Raw genomic sequence first — 17,078 nt, 5'->3', positions numbered from 1 at the left:
TCGTGGTGAATTCTAAAGCACCCATGAACTTGAAAAAATGTATACCTACCTGGGTACACATTCACATCATGTCTTCAAAACAAGATCAATCTAAAGTAGAAAAAATATCGCATCTACATATTAAACGCGTACAATTTTTGAAAATTGCATTGTTTTTTTTTATTCAAATGCGGTTACTTCGGCTCTGCAAAAATTTCAATGTGGTCACTTGAAAAATAAAGAATAAAAGTTCAGAAAATTGACCCAACATGCTGAATCTTGGTACAGATTTTTTGACTCTCTGTACTTGTGGTGCCTGCCTCAAAATTTTTTTTTTCACCTTAGAGTGCATTTCACTCGATTCTGCATCGTTTTATATAAAAAGACCTTGTGGTGCCCGATTTGGGCGCCACAAGCCCAAAACCGGGCACCACAATGACTACGTATACTTAAAACGGGCACCACAATGACTAAGTTTAAATCTATAAATATATAAAAATACTTAAATATATAAAATCTGACACACCGGGAATCGTCTAGTTTGAGCTCAAAACGTTGAGAATTATCAAAATTTTTGACCCCCGACCTTTTTATCCGAAGTTGGGCCTACCGCAATAGCCATCATTTTTTACAAAAATTTGGCTAATAAGCCACGCCGTCCGTAAAATATAATTTGCATTCATCTCCCGAAAAAGCAGGTGGTGTACACGATTAGCAATAGGTTGATTTTTTGCTTCACTTTTTCCTGTACATTTTAAATGTAAGTGTTCGGTCCAGTTTAAATTCACATCTATGGTTTCTGGCACATTCTGGGATTTTACTAGTAGTACAAAAAAAAACCATATAAGTAAGTACTTGAATTGGTAATATGTTTATTTACCTATAAACGAGTTTCAAAATTTATGCAATAATCGCTTTATTCTAAATCCGTTAAATAACCTCTGTATCCGTATCTGAAGTCATTTTGCGTTGAATTTTAGCATCATGACGTTTCAAATCGCCCAGAATGGATTCATCACGTAAAAGTTTAAATAGAGTATCAACGTAAAAGTAATGCCACATATAAGACGGACGTATTCCTCGCCACTTGCGCAGTAAATTTTGTAACTGAATCTTCACACTTGCAATCTCGTTGCTCGACATGTCAAAAAATTTACGAAAAAGACGAGTCGGAGATTCGGGATTGGAGAAAATATCCGAAGAAAAAAGTTCGGCTGCTTCAGCCGATGAAGAAATATCCAACAGTAAAGAACTAAAATCATCCTCGTTCGCAGAATATCGAGTATTAATTTCTCGTATGGCTGCATTCGCATTGAAAAAATACATCCAGCATCGCAAAAACGATGATAGCAAGTTGGCATATGGGATGTAGCATGAAGGGAGTTCTTTCTTCGCCAAAGCTTCTTCGACTATGTATTTCGTATGTGCGTAATAAATATGCGATATTTTCTTTACTTTGGCCATAATAAAATTTAAGGGATCAGTTTGTGCGAATATATCACGTGATAGAATATCTGATAATGTCTTAAAATCCGGACGCTTTGGCAGAGGATCGCATTCGGAATTTAGTTCGTGTTTTTCTGTTTCAACGAGTTGGTTGTTTTCGTTTGCAACATCGAGTGTCTCCGATTGTAAGCTTGTAAAAAGTACCACCATGATCTGAAATAGTTATGAGAAATTACAATTGAAAAATCTGATCGATTTCATTTTTTCTTATGGATAGGTACTTGTTTTTTTAAAAATCATTTTTATTCATGAATACATCGAAGTTTTATACACTATACAGTCAAAGTTGGGCTAGGTATTAGGTAGGTACTTTTACATGCAAATCTTAGTTCATACTGATCGAATCTTTCTTGAATTTGTAAAATTTTCCAACCTAAAGTAATATTAGCATTCACCTATAATAATAAGAATAGGTCACTTACTCCCACAAAAAAAGTGCTCCTCTACTAGTCACTCGGAATCCTGTAATCATCGTTATAGCTGTTTATCATGAAATGAAATATTAAAAAGTCTAAAATTTTATTATTCATCGACGAGGCCTGGCCTGCGTGTAATTTTTATTGCGAAATATTCGCACTTTGACGCATTTGTCGCCTCAATGCAAAAACTAACGACCTAAATAATTATAAATTCAGGTACCTAAATCATTTTGTTTTACGGGTGTCCCTACATTGTACATTGTGATGCATGAAGTAGGTGGGTACTTTATGGTGAACTTCAAAGCTCTCGGTTCTAAAAAAAAGTGGGTGAACATATCGCAAATATCTATGTACTTGGTTAACTATTTCTCTCAACTGTGTAAACAGAGTCATCAAAACAACTGGTAAACTATTTCATCATATACCGACATGGATTTGAAAATTGCCGAATACATATCTCTTTCTTTGCCAACTTTGAAAAATTGCAACAAAAAAAAATGTTGAAACCTCTTCTTCAACAAGAGTTGAAGCATTAAAAACACTGTAAATCAAAAAATCACAAAAAACGGCGAAATTTCAGCAAAACTTTGTTTGAAAAAATACTTGAAAAAGTTTCAGAAACAGTTACAAAATATCTTAAAAACATGAAAAAGAGAATTAAGAAATATTTTGAAAAATGAGGTATACCTACTTACTTAATGCGGGAAAAATATAATTAAAAATTAATAAAGGCTGATGAAATTTCAAAATGTTTGGCCAAATTGAATGAAAATTAAACAAAACGTCGCTGAAAAAATATTTGAAAAGAATTATTTATAACATTATTAAATTTACGAACAAAACTGGTGAAGGTTGCCAAAAATGAAATGAATGAAACTCAAAATGATCAACTCATTGTCATATCAAAGTACATACAAAGCTCGTAGTATAGGCACCTACCAATCGTCCAAAAAATTCCATTTTTTGCAATTTTTCCAGTTTTTGGCCTCTCTTGTGAGATTTTGTTCTGGTCAACATTAAAATATTGAGTAATAATAAGCTACCTACATAGTTACCAGATAGCAAAGTTTATTTAAAGTTCATATTCAAATAACATGTGATACTTATTTATGAAAAAAACATACAAATAATGCTTGCATTCCGAGAGTTGGTAGGTAATAGGTATCTAGGAACCTGCCTATTTACTTACTGAATATATTAATAATTATTTAAAAATTTATTTTCAATTCATCAAATAATGGATGTGCTTGCATCGGACGTCGATTTGCGTTGAATTTCAGCCATATTTCGTTTCAGATTCTCCAGAGCATTTCCTTCTTGTAAAAGCTGAAGGATACTATCAGCATACCAGGCATACCCGACGGAAAATGGAACATTTTTCTTGGATTTTCCCCACCACTTTTGCCGAAAAATATTCAACTGAATCCTCAAATTCGTGATTCCGTCTTTCGACATGTCTAAAATCTTATGAAAAAGACGCTTTGGGGCTTCAAGATCATAAAAGATATCCAAAGAAAACAGTTCGGAAAATTCAAGTGATGAAGAAACCTCTCGTAGTAATGAATCAAAACCATCCTCGTTTGTGGAACGTTGCTTTTTAATAGCTTGTATGAATCTATTTGCATTGGTGAAATGCATCCAACACCGCAAGAACGACGATAGTAAATTAGCGTATGGAATGTAATATTCTGGGAGAATTTTTTCTGCCATGGTCTGATCAATTACGCTTTTGATAAAGGGATGAAACTGTTTCTGAATTTTCATAATTTTGACCATAATATAATTCAAGGGATCCGTTTGTGTGAGTATATCACACGTCAAAATATCTGATAATTCATCGTACATGGAAGATTTTGGCCAGGGGTTGCAGTTTAGGTCAATTTGTGTTTTTTGCGCCTCAACAGGAGTGGCGTTTTTGTCTGTGAGACTGAGTTGGGTATGGTTTGAGTCTGGATTGGCTTCATCTATTGGACGGTTGTCAGATTCAATTTTTTGTTGACTCGATGATAGGGAGGATTTCTCCGAGTGTGCTTTCGTGAAAAGTACTGCTGTGATCTGAAACAGTTGAAAAAAAATGGCCAGTAGGAGGGTAATGATTATCTAAGCAGTAGATGACGTTTTCTGCTACAAATTATCAATTCAGAAAATGCGGTTTCATTATGTAATGGGTAGGTACATTATTGGGTAAATATCACGTGATGGTGAAAATTCAACCAATGATCTTTATTTTTTGAAATTCAAGCACAACTTTTATCTTACTCTCGATAAGTAAATTTATTCTATGAAAACGAAAAGAATTCATGCATCATTTCCATAATCATAAAGTCTATTCCACTCAAAGGAAAAAGAAAACACAAACCATGGATGACTCAAGAAATACTGGATCTGATGGAAGAACAAAAAAAAGCAAACTGACCAAGTTGTTTTAGGTGAAGCCTCTCTGCCTCTCGTTGTTTTTGAAGTCTCTAGTTGTCTTTGAAGCTTGTTGTTGTTTTCGAAGTTCTTGTTGTTTTTGTAAATATGTTATAAGTAACGTTATGTTATACGTATGTTTATGTGTTATGTACTCAATCTGCTGTTGAACTGTTCCAGGTAGAACCACACTCCGCTGTAAACCTTGCTGTCTGGAGGCAAGACACCGCTCGTCGGTAGCCACCGAGTTTGGCTCGCTGCTGGGTGCCTCTACCAAGGAGCAGAAAATAAAATAAATAAATAAATTAATTAATTAAAATTCTCGGCACCTTCCCCTGGGGTCGAGGATCGCTTGTGCGAGTTGTCCCGCATGAGTTGTGGGTTTCAGGTTTTTGGGCTTGGGACTTTCGGCCATGTTGGGTGAAGTGAGTGTGAGGTAGTCTGAGCGGCTGGTGAGGTTGGTGTATAGGAGAAACGAGCAGTTTCAAAGTGAAGTATGATAGGAAACCAAAAAAAAAAAAAAAAACGACCAAGTAGTCAATACACAGCACTAAATAACAAAATGTGGTAGCTGAGGAACGCAGTGAAGAGAGCCAGAAACCACAAAGCAGTGGGGGAAGATCTCATACCAGTAGACTGGACTAAACATATAACACCAGATCATGAGAAGGAGCAGTTGAAGATAATAAATGAAATATATGATGAAGGTATGCTACCATTGCTGCCTATGGACTTCAAAGCAGTAAATTTTGTACTAATACCCAAAAAGAACAACTTGCAAAAATGCTCTGAATATAGAACCATCTCATTAATGAGCCACGCACTGAAGCTGCTACTCTCCATCATAAATGCCAGAATTGAAAAAAAGATAGATGAAAATCTAAGTGAAACGCAATATGGCTTTGTAGCAAAAAAAGGGACGAGAGACACAATCACCCTGCTGAAAGTGATCATTCAAAGAGCACTGATTGCAAAATAGGGAAATCATTGCCTGATTCCTCGATTATGAGATAGCATTTGATCTTGCCAACCATGAGAAGATGTTGAAGATCCTGAAAAAATACAATATCGATGACAAAGACATGCAAATAATCAAGAACCTGTGCTGTGATCAGAGCGCAAACATCAAGATTGGAACCGAGTACTCAGAGAATGGATGTGGTATAAAAAGAGGTGTGAGACAAGGATGCCCCCTCTCACCTAGGTTGTTTCACATGTATGCAGAAGAAATAATGAGAGACCCGCGAATCGAACAATTGGGATTCAAATCAAGGGTAAGAGAATAAATGAAATAAGTTACGCAGATGATGAAGATGATCGACCGAATTAACAGTGCAGGGTTAAAATATGGAATGAAAATAAACTCAGGCAAGACCAAGATGATGAGATTTACAAAAGGAGATTATAAAGAGGTCAAAAATCAACATTGGAACACAAGAAATTGAAAATGTAAACCAATTCAGATACCCTGGAGCACTGATAAACAATGATGGTAGAGATCATAAAGAAATTAAATCACGGATTGGAATGGCAAAAAGTGCTTTCAATAACCTAGCCAATGTGCTGGGAAATCGGATGATGAGTCTAGGTCTGAGGAAGAGAATTATGCGATGCTACGTATGGAGTGTTCTGAAGAATTCCTGCGAAACATGGACCACAATAGCGGAATGCGAGAAGAACGTATCCACTTTTGAGATGTGGTGCTATCAAAGGCTACTACAGATCTCATGGAAGAACTTCATTACCAACAAGGAAGTTTTAGCAAGAATATGAGAAGATAAGTATCAAAAACAGAAAGCTGAAGTATTTAGCTCATAAAGTTTGAGAAAATGGTATTTTCATGCTAGCCATGCAGGGGAAAATTCAAGGAAGAACGACGAGAGAGAGAAAATGATCAGAGCTGTTAATAACAAACTCACCAGCCAACTCTCCCTGCAAGACCCTAAAAGAAACTTATCAGATATGCTAGAAACCAGGACCGACTCTAGTTAACAAGCTGGTATACTGAAACTTGGCAACACGTGCTGCGGGCTGACTTTTTGAATCACAATTACTCAGAAAATATCGTTTTTACATAAAAATTGCAGTAGACCTTTTCTGCAGGAAATTAAAAAAGCGTTCTATTCATGCAATAATTTTTGAGGTTGGTATCATTTGTGAAAAAATTTTGATTTTCGGCATTGTGGGCTAACTTTTTGATTTCTGCATAAGATGTAATGTTGATGTTCATCGCAGTAAATCAAAAAATATCATTTTTACAGAAAAAGTGTAGTAAACCTTTTTTTGTAGGGAATAAAAAAATGCTTTCTATTAGTTCAAAAATTTTTGGATTTGGTGTGATTTTTGCAAAAACAGCGTAGTTGCCAAACGTTACATACCAGTCTTAGAAACCGACTAATATAGATGGAAATATACACTATCTCCTGTAAAGGAGTGCGACTACGACGACGAAAGTGAGTACTTAGGTTACTTACTCCCATGAAAAAAACCGCAGTTTTGTAAGAAACTTTGAATCCAGTAATCATATTGTTTCTGCTTCTGCTTTTCTCAGCAACTTCATGAAATGAAATGAAAATTTTAATTTGTTTTTCTCAAACTACATACCTTTCTTTAAAGGTAATATTTCTGCGCAACAATTTAGCTTTGATGATTTAATATGTGAACAAATTGTTGACATAAATATTAACCAGATGGTTTCATGCCTTTACATTTCAACGGATGGGTTAACGAATGGTGAATTCCAAAACATCCTGTGAACTTGAATAAATGCACCTAGGTACATATGTATACCTTGTTATTATAGCCATACCTAGGCCTCCTTCTTTCTATCGAGTATAAAATTACCACGATTTGGCCCTATCCTCAGATTCTGAAGCTAATCTTTGGAAGTACTGATGTCAAAGTTAAGTGACCAAATGTGGCCTTTTTTAGTTTTTTTTTTTTTTTTATATGAATGCTTCCTAGTAAGCCATATATTACACATCCTGTCATCAAAACTGGATCAATCAAAAGTAGAAATAATTTTGCGTCTATCAAAGGCCTTAGCTTTTTGAAAATTGTATTTTTAATTTTTTTTGTATACACAAAAGTGGTCACTTCAAAGCTGAAAAAATTTCAAAGTGGTCACTTGAAAAATGAATAATATTCAAGAAATTTACCCAACTGGCAGAATTTTGGTACAGGTTATTTTCCACTCACCAAATCTATTGGAAACGTTTCCTAACCATTCTTATCATTTTTTGAGCTTCCAGCAAAATTTTTCGAAGTTGAAATTCCTACAAAATTTCAAGTTTAAATTGGAAATTAGAAATTTGAAATTTATCATCATTTCGTAAAAGAATAGTTCTTGAGGTTGCTCTGGTAATTTGATCCTTAGCAATGATTACTTAAGGTAAGGTAACCACTCAGAATGTGGATTGTCGCTTTCCAACGCGCAGCATTGCAGCTCTTTAATACGTACGTTCAAGGGGGCATTGAGTAAAGGTTGGTAGTGAGTATGTGCAAATAGCCTAAAAAAATTCAATTTTCTTGCCATTTTTTAGTTTTTAGCCTCTCCTGCAAACTTTTGTACCAGCTGAGTCCAAAATATTGATTAATAATAAACTACCTGATAGCAAAGTTTATTCAAAGTTCATGTTGAAATAATCTATGGTAGGTATAGGTACTCATTAAATTTATGAAAAAAAAAAAATATGTACAAATAATGCTTACATTCCGAGAGTTAGTAGGTATCTAGGAACCTGTCTATTTACTTAGATGCATCAACCTTTAAAAATTCATTTCGGATCTATCAAATAATGACTGTGCTTGCATCAGAAGTCAATTTGCTCTGAATTTCAGTCATATTACGTTTCAGATTCTCCAGAGCATTTCTGTCGAGTAAAAGCTGAAGTAAGCTATGCACATACCAGACATACCATGTAGTAAATGGAACATCTTTCTGATTTTTTCCCCACCATTTCTGCCAAAAATTTGTCAACTGGATACTCAAATTCGTGATTCCGTCGTTCGACATGTTTAAAACCTTATGAAAAAGACGCTTTGGGGACTCCGAGTCGAAAATAATATCCAAAGAAAATAGTTCGGATAGTTGAACTGATGAAGAAACCTCTCGCAATAATGAATCAAAACCATCCTCGTTTGTGGAGCGTTGTTTTATAATAGCTTGTAGGCATCTGTCTGCGTTGGCAAAAGGTATCCAACATCGCAAGAACGATGATAGTAACTTAGCGTATGGGATGTAGTATTCTGGAAGAATCTTTTCTGCAATAGTCTTATCAAGTACGGATTTCATATAGGGATGCGAGTTTTTTGGAATATTCAGCATTTTGGAGATGATATAATTGAGGGGATCTGTTTGTGCGAGTATATCACAAGATAAAATATCTGACAATTGTTTATACATCCATTTTTTTGGCAAGGGATTGCAGTTTAGACTCATTTCTCCATTTTGCACCTCAATAGGAATGTTCTTCTTATCTGAGAGACTCAGTTGAGTATGGTTTGACTCTGGATTGGCTTCATCATTTGGACGGTTGTCAGATTCAATTTTTTGTTGAATCAACGGCAGGGCGGATTTCTCCGAGTCTGCTTTCATGAAAAGTACTGCTGTGATCTGAAACAGTTGAAAAAAAAACGGCAGTAGGTTGGTAATGAATATTCTAAGCAGTAAGTAAGGTAGGTAGAGTTTTCTGCTACAAATTTTTATTTCAGCAATTATTTATTGAAATTCAAGCACAACTTTTAGCTTAATTTCTCCATAAGTTTTCTATGCGAAAATAAAAAGTTCTCATCCATCGATTCGTTTTAATACCTATTTATAAAGTACGTACAAATACTTACTCCCACGAAAAAAATTGCAGCTTTATAAGACACTTTGAATCTGCTAATCATCGTTTTTGCTTATGTTTTTATTCTCAGCAACTTCATGAAATGGAATGAAAATTTTTCATGTTTTTTCAAATGATGTTTTCGTGCTATATGTAGGTATATATGTATTTCTGCGCAACAATTAAGCTTTGATGATTTCATACAAGAACAAATTATTGTCAACATGGACATTAACCATTTGTTTTCATGCCTTTACATTCAACAGATGAGTTATGGAGTGGTGAATTCTGAAGCACCCGTCAAATTGAAAAATGTACCCAGGAATACGTACTTTTTTTCTGTGGGTCCCTCAGTCTCAACATCTTGTGAGTGAGACTAGTTTATTGTGGAATATGGGGGTACAACAACTAACCTAGAGATTCCTTATTACTATACACCCTTAACATTATCAATATCATTCTTAACTTATACTTAGTTGTAATTAATAATATGTCGTTGATCCAGCCGTTGTCTGAAGTTGTTGTTCCTATGGTAGAGGCATAGTGTGGTAAGATTCTCAGTTGAGGCACATGAAACATAAGGAATTAGCATTAGTGTGTTACCAGCATAACAAGATAAACATGTAGTAAGAAATATGGTAACCACACCGACTCATGACTTACAAATAGGAGGCTCAGCATATGTTTACCATTCGGATGATTGTCACGAGGGGTGGGAAGGGATGGAAGAATACTTACATTACTGTAATATCAACTAGAGAGATTAACTTACAGCTTACAATCTCCCTACTGATGAGAAAATGCAGTTATTAGACGGGTAAAAATGAAACCATATTTTTTGGTGCGTTTATGTCCAGTGTAATCACATAAACGCAGTGCATACTAAATTGCTTTTATGAAAGACCCCCTGGAGTGTGAGTTGGCATAAACGCAGTGCGGATGCAGTAAAAAAACGTGGTCTACTTCAACAAAACCGGTTTCAGGTAGAACAGAGTAACAGCAGATTTGAAAAAACATGGGTGTAGTAGCTGAAAAGTGAGACTAAACCGCTTATTTCTTGTCAATAGGGCTGCAGAACGATTTTTTCATCCCAAGTAAATCATTGAACGTTGCCAGATTTGAAAAATAAATTTATAGATTCTGAACAAATCATTCACGAGCCAACTGAGTCTGGTTTTTGATTATAGGATTATAATTGACTTATAAAATGTTGCCGTATACTTTCATTGATTGTTCAGTGATTCATCAATTGAAGGGCGGTTTTCCAAAAAGCAGTGTCAAAAAATTATGATTTTGAGATAAATGACGTTTTTAGTGCCCATTCTAAGGCGTGATGCAATTGGAGTATGCCACCTATCCTGCATGTTGTATTGGATCTACCTCAACACATAGGTATGTGTTGGTTTCGTGATGTAACTCAAGTTTGCAGCACTTCTGCGACAGAAAAAGTAAACTGACTTATCGCCTTTTGGAAAAACAATTTCTCATGTTTTCATTTATATGATAGAACCAGCGTTGCAAATCGATGTAAGTCAACTCCAATTCACAATACAAAAGTATATGACCAAAAAAATTGATTACAAAAAATTTTACCTGTATTTTTTACAGAAATCAAGTGTTACAATACTATCAATAATTTAAAAAAAAAAAGATTTTTGATTTAAAAAAAAATAAACTTACCACTATTTTGGCTACAAAATTATAAAAAAAATTGGTGGAAAATTTTTTTTTCGTTATTTAGGGAGAAAAAGTGCTACTATTGCTCCCACTTCTGATTTTTGGAAGTAAATACTGGCAGTTTTCTCCCTCATAACAAAAAATATATTATTCAACCAGAGAGTAAGAGTGATTTTTGACGATTTTGAATTATTTTCCCCGTTTTGCACGGGCCTCAGGCAATAACTAAACCACAGAATTTGTCAAAAATCACTTTTACTCCCTGGTTGAATAAACTACTACAGCAAAAGCTCGTTATAACGCTTCCAGTTATAACGCTAATTTTGTTATATGTAACACTGATTTCTTATGGTCCCTAGACAGACCCGTTCACCCAAAAACTTTCACTTGTAGCGCGCTTCGGCTTATAACACTCTTTCTTTTTTTTGGTCCCTTGAAGAGCGTTATAACAAGCTTTTACTGTATTAGGTACCTCTATTTAGAAGATAAAATTGACAAAAATCAAGTAAGTATTTATCTATAACACTATCATTGAAAAAAAATTTATCTGCATTTTGGCAATAAAATAAAAATGAAAATCAAGTAGGTACTATTACTGTACTATCTATTAAAAAAACAATGTTCACAGCTCTACTTTCGCTATAGGGAAAATCAACGAAAACAAAGTACATATCTAATCATGACTTATTCAGTTTTGGAAAAACGATTGCAATCCGCAACTTACAGAAAAGCTGGATTGCGCTAAAACAAATAGCTATTTTTGGTAGGTTATGCATTAAATAGGTGAGATACAACCTATAGAACACAATGGCGTGAAAAACTTGATTTTCAAAAAAATTAACTTATTCCCTTTTGGAAAACCGTCCTTCAATTATTGCAAATGATATTTCTCATTTGCACACGTCATTTACAAATTGACCATTCACAGTTTTCATTGATAGGGTGGTTGCGGGTTAGATGCCGGTGCGGGTTAGATGCCGGTGTGGTCACCAATCGCTCCCTATCAACTCTTTCTGAAAACTGATTAGCACAGATTATACCTTAAGGTGAACATAGTTTGTGTTAAAGTTTTGATCTGTGACGGTTATTGTTAACCTGGTTTGATATGCGAATGAAAAAATTTATGTAGCTAAAACCAGTGATACTTTTTTCACATAATTTTTGAAACACATTTTTTCTCCAGAAAAAGTGTTTCAAAACTGCATGTAAGTATCTCACGCATAAGTATATACCTTGAACTAACATATTCAAGCAAATTTACAAAAATTTGTTTCAATTCTGGTATGAAAATTGACCTTGCAATCTGACCCATCATTTTGGGATAGAGCCGGTTTTTGTGATCGGGATAGATGCCTATAGTAATTAAATGGGTGTGAGGAAAGTGAAATTTTTTTTTGCTAATACTGCGGCAAAAAGTCCAAAAATGATGGTTTTTTAAATATTTTCAACTGGCGTTTTCAATTTTTGGAATTACATTCATTTTTAACACATATTGTCAATTCTCAAAAACACCTTTTTTATTTTTTGATTAATTAAACTTCCATTGTGAATTTTTGATGTTCATTTTATTTATTGTGCATGAAATAAAAGAATTTCATCGAATTCAATCTTCCAGGAGCCTTTTTGGGGGGGCGGGGGGGGGGGGGGGTTTGGGTAGTGGCATCTATCCCTCACCAAATCGGCATCTAACCCGCACTGGGGGGATAGATGCCAGTAGGTGCGGGTTAGATGCCGGTCAAAAAGTGACCTTGTTTTTTTTTCAAATTGCAAAAAAACTACTGGATAAAAAAAATTACGCTTTTAGTATAATATAGAGGAATAATTGCTCTACCGATTCGCGCAAATTTGAAATCATTTCGATGAAAATTATGGCAGTGAGGCTTGAAAAACCACGACACACCGGCATCTAACCCCCGACTATGGGCATCTAACCCGCAACCACCCTATATTGAAATGTTTCAAGTTATCTTATTGTGAATTACATACTTGCGTACCTACCCAATTTTATTTCCAAGTGGTTCAGTCCTTTTTGAAAGATTCACTGTTTTGAGCGAGTGAAACGTCCTCAAATGAATCAGTTGTAACTTTGTTGAACGATTTTTAAAGTCAAGTTTCAAGGTATCAATCAAGTCCTGCTTACATAATCATTCACTTGGTCTGATTTAGTAGTGAGTCATTTATTCGTGATCTAGATTTCTCACTTCTGATGAAATCGTTCGCGAACGGAATCCGTCTTCAATTTCCGGTATTAAATTTGAGAGGCAAGACTATTGTATAAGGATCTACAAAATTTTCTTTGAAACCTTTCAGAAAATTGATTCCTAATCTTGCTGCAATTTTCTGAAATTAAATATTATGAAATATTTTTAAAATGTGACTTTGTTTTTGTGTGAGATTGACTGATTTTTAATGAATTTTAATGAATTTAATATTACATTGTGCAATTTTTATAATAAGAAGTATTCTATCAAGTTTTTTTTTTCGTTCATTGACCAAATTTTGTGATTTTCAGGCATTGTAAAAAGAACACATCTCATTGGTTGATAAATACTTATTGTTGAAGAAACAAACAGTGAAGTTGATTTATTAGGTATTGTTGTATCTCCGTTTGGTAGGTGTGCCTTTTGTGGCGAGTATTTTCCTTTGCTTTGGAATCTCGTCGTATTCTCAAGGGGAAAAATATCTCACATCCCGAAATATCAAGAACGACTCCCGATTATTCACTAGTAACAAATAAACTCAAAATCTCTTTGCTGATCACGATAAATCTTTAATAATTGATATTATACACGGTCGATTACAATTCAATAAAAAATTCTCATTATAATTTATAACACAATCGAATAATATTCTGACGATCTATCAAAAATTAATTGAAAAGAGAACAGACTCGTATTATTACCGGAGAGACAACAACTGCTAAGTTAGAAATTCTCATAGTCGAAAAGAATAGTTTCTAAATATTTTTCCCCGCCTGTTCTAATTTGATAGGTTAATTTTTCGCGGTCTTTTCTCCCAAATAAATTTTAGTCCAATTAGATTTTTCTTTCAAAATTGCTGATGGTCAGCTCGGCGATTTCCTCGAGCTGAACCTTATTTTGATTATTTAGCAAAAGTGATAATTTTTAATCCGGAGGTATCGTATTCGATTTCCATCCGTTTAACGGTAAATTTAATGTGTTTTGCGACGATTGTCGTCTGGCTAACTGTAATTTATTTCTAGGTAATTTTGATCGTAACAATTTCCCCCCTCTAAATTTAAGCTCGACCTCGAGCTTTGAATTTCGGCTTGTCTTTCTCTTTCCACTTCTTACGTATATACATTTAAAATATAAATAATTACTACGGTTAAAAGCTCATCCCCGAGCTTACAAAATGATATAAATATACATAATTTTAATTTTTTTTCTTTTTTTTCTTTTGTTGTTTTTTTTTCTTTTTTTCTTTTGTTGTTTTTTTTTTTCTTTTTTTCTTTTTTTCTTAAGATTAAACATATTTAGTTATAACATAATCATAAATTTCTTATTTTATCACACAGTACCAATTGTTTATAACTGTGTTACTCGTTGTGACACAGGTTGGATCTCAATTCTGATTAATTTCAATAAGACGTATATATATATCGAAAAACATATTAAAGCGATCAAAAAGACAGTGATTATCACTCTCCAAATTAAAAGGAGTATGTGTTCCCAAAATTTATGTTCTATCGGCATATTTTTTAATATTTCAAATTTATTTAAAGTATTTTCGAATTCTTCGTTTTCAGATGTAATTTTGAAATTTCGGATTGTTTTTTTCCAATTTTTATTTATTATATCTGAAATATTATTGAACTGTATTGCATTATCTATGTGGGTGTGTATGGATGCAGTGTCCATGTTTGTCCACTGGAGTGGAATAATTTTGTGGATTTTAAATTCGTCATTTGAGGTTTTACATGGGAAAGTTAAAGGTATTAAGATTTTATTATCTTCAGATCGAAGTTCTTGGAAGCAGGGTAGTTTTATTTTTATTGATCCAAAAGTTGAGGTTAAATTTATGCTAAAAGTCTTATTAAATTCGACATCGTTTATGAATAATTTTGAATGTACATTTGTTAATATGAACTTATCCTTTTCGATTTTTTTAATAATGATTTTTTCATTTTTTGGTTCACAAATGAAAGCGCAATGTTTTTTCAGAATTTCTGAAGACTCTCTTGAGTATATTTCTTTAATGCACTGAGGTGCTTCATTTGTATTTGTGTCAAAATTTGTTAGTAGGTATAATCCTTCTTCTGTGTTACATTTTTTTAATGCTGTTCCTGATATTAAAATTTTTTCGTCTTTTAGTTCATCGTTTGCTATGAAGGCTTGTTCTGTGTGAATTCTGCAAATTTCATTTTCGTGTACAAAAGGGATGGGAATATATTCGAAAAGGTTCCATTGGCTGGGTTTATTCACTATTGGTACTTTAACATGAAGTACTATATTCGATTCCGAGATGTGGCAATTTGCTAAATTTTTCATATAATAGGTTATAGTTTCTGACGTTGGAATGGCTAATTTGAAATTTTTTCTATGTAATTTTGATTCTAAAAGTTCAAGGTCTCTTTTTAGAACCTGAGGTTCTAGTACAATTGATGGGATTTTGTGTGCCTTACAATGTTCAATTATCGTGTTTAATTGTTCTGATATTATGAATTTTTTCAATACCGAGAGAGTAAGTAATTGCGTTTCTTGTGTATAGGCTAGTTGGTCGAACGCACTGTGTTCGCGTATTTCGATATTTTTTTCGAATGCGTTTAGTATGTTCTGAATATTTTGGAATCCTGAGTCGATATCTTTTGAGAAACTATTTAATTTTTCGGTTACGTTAAATAAATCCTTATGATCTTGTATAACTGCATTTCTCAAATTTTTGAAATTGTTGTCTAAAGAGTTTTGGTTTTCGAACAGAGGTATTATTTGTTCGTTGGTTACTACATTACAGCACCAGTCTAAAAAATCGCCCAAAATTTGTACACCTCTTTTTCTTCTTGTTTTTTCAAAATCTACTTTAAAACTTTTTAATTTCTTTTCGATATACAAATTTAGATTCTCCAAGATTTCAAATGTTAAGGATTGTTTGTCGCAAAATTGTTTCGAATTCATTTCATTACATCGTTCGTAATTTATTTTTTGGCGTTGTGTTGACTTGGGAGGGAGATTTATCGCTTGTTCATATATTATTGGATATGTATATTGATATAGTGTTATTGCTTGTATATGTGCGAAGTATCCACCTGTGTTCAGTTGGGTTTTTATTTCATTGAAAGCGAAAGCATATTGTACGAGTATGAGTACTGTTATCTATAACATAAAATATAATATTCTTAATATATATAACGTTTTACTTGGGTTACAAAATTATTAATTTATTACAACAATACAATGAAATTCCCGTTTTCATTTTCTCTACAACGAAATACGTCAAAATATACATAGTCGAAAATTTTTACGATTACCAATTTTTCTGTGTGCAACAGAATTTTACCGATCTCTGTGCCTTCATGGGGTGTTGTATGTTTGGGTGTTTTTGGGTATGCCCAAATACCTCGAAATGTTATCGGGATTTTTCCTAATGTTTTAAAATATCTCATCAAGTATCCATAGCATTGTTCGTGGTGTTTCACGAATGGGTCGGTTTTATTATTATCTATGGCTGTTATTATGTCTTTCGCTAGACTGTATCGAAATTTGGATGTATTTAGCGGTAAGTTAGTAGACCAAATTTGAGAAATTTCGTTCGGGTCTCTATCAAATCCTAGTCGCCGACATCGTTTCATAGTTTCATCAAATGTACCCGATTCCATTAGGATAAAAAAAATTAGGTAGCTAAGTTCGAGACTTGTTTCGTGTGTGTGACTTTCTTTGTGGAGATTTAGTGTTCGGTAGCACTCGGTGTGCTTTATCAAAATTTCGTAGTCATTCAACGTTAGATTTTTCTGCTGTAGAATTTTTGCCATCCCAAAATGTATTAACGCATGGTCAGCTTTTGCTAACACCGTTGTATTTGTTGGATATACCCAAACGTCGTATGCATCATTTTTATTTTTTTCCATGGGATATGTTTGCAGATTTATTAATTTTGGTAAATGAGGGTTTCTGGTTTCATTTCTTTTTCCAATTAGTGTTGTGTGCAGATAGTGGTTGTAGTTTGGATGTGAATCGTCGGAAAAGGGGTATTCATTTGACTTTAGATAATAGTATCCGTTTCGGAATTCGGCAGCGAT

The sequence above is a fragment of the Planococcus citri genome, chromosome 5 (assembly GCF_950023065.1).
Source record: "Planococcus citri chromosome 5, ihPlaCitr1.1, whole genome shotgun sequence".
NCBI lineage: Eukaryota > Metazoa > Arthropoda > Insecta > Hemiptera > Pseudococcidae > Planococcus > Planococcus citri.
Note: the sequence above shows the minus strand (reverse complement) of the source record.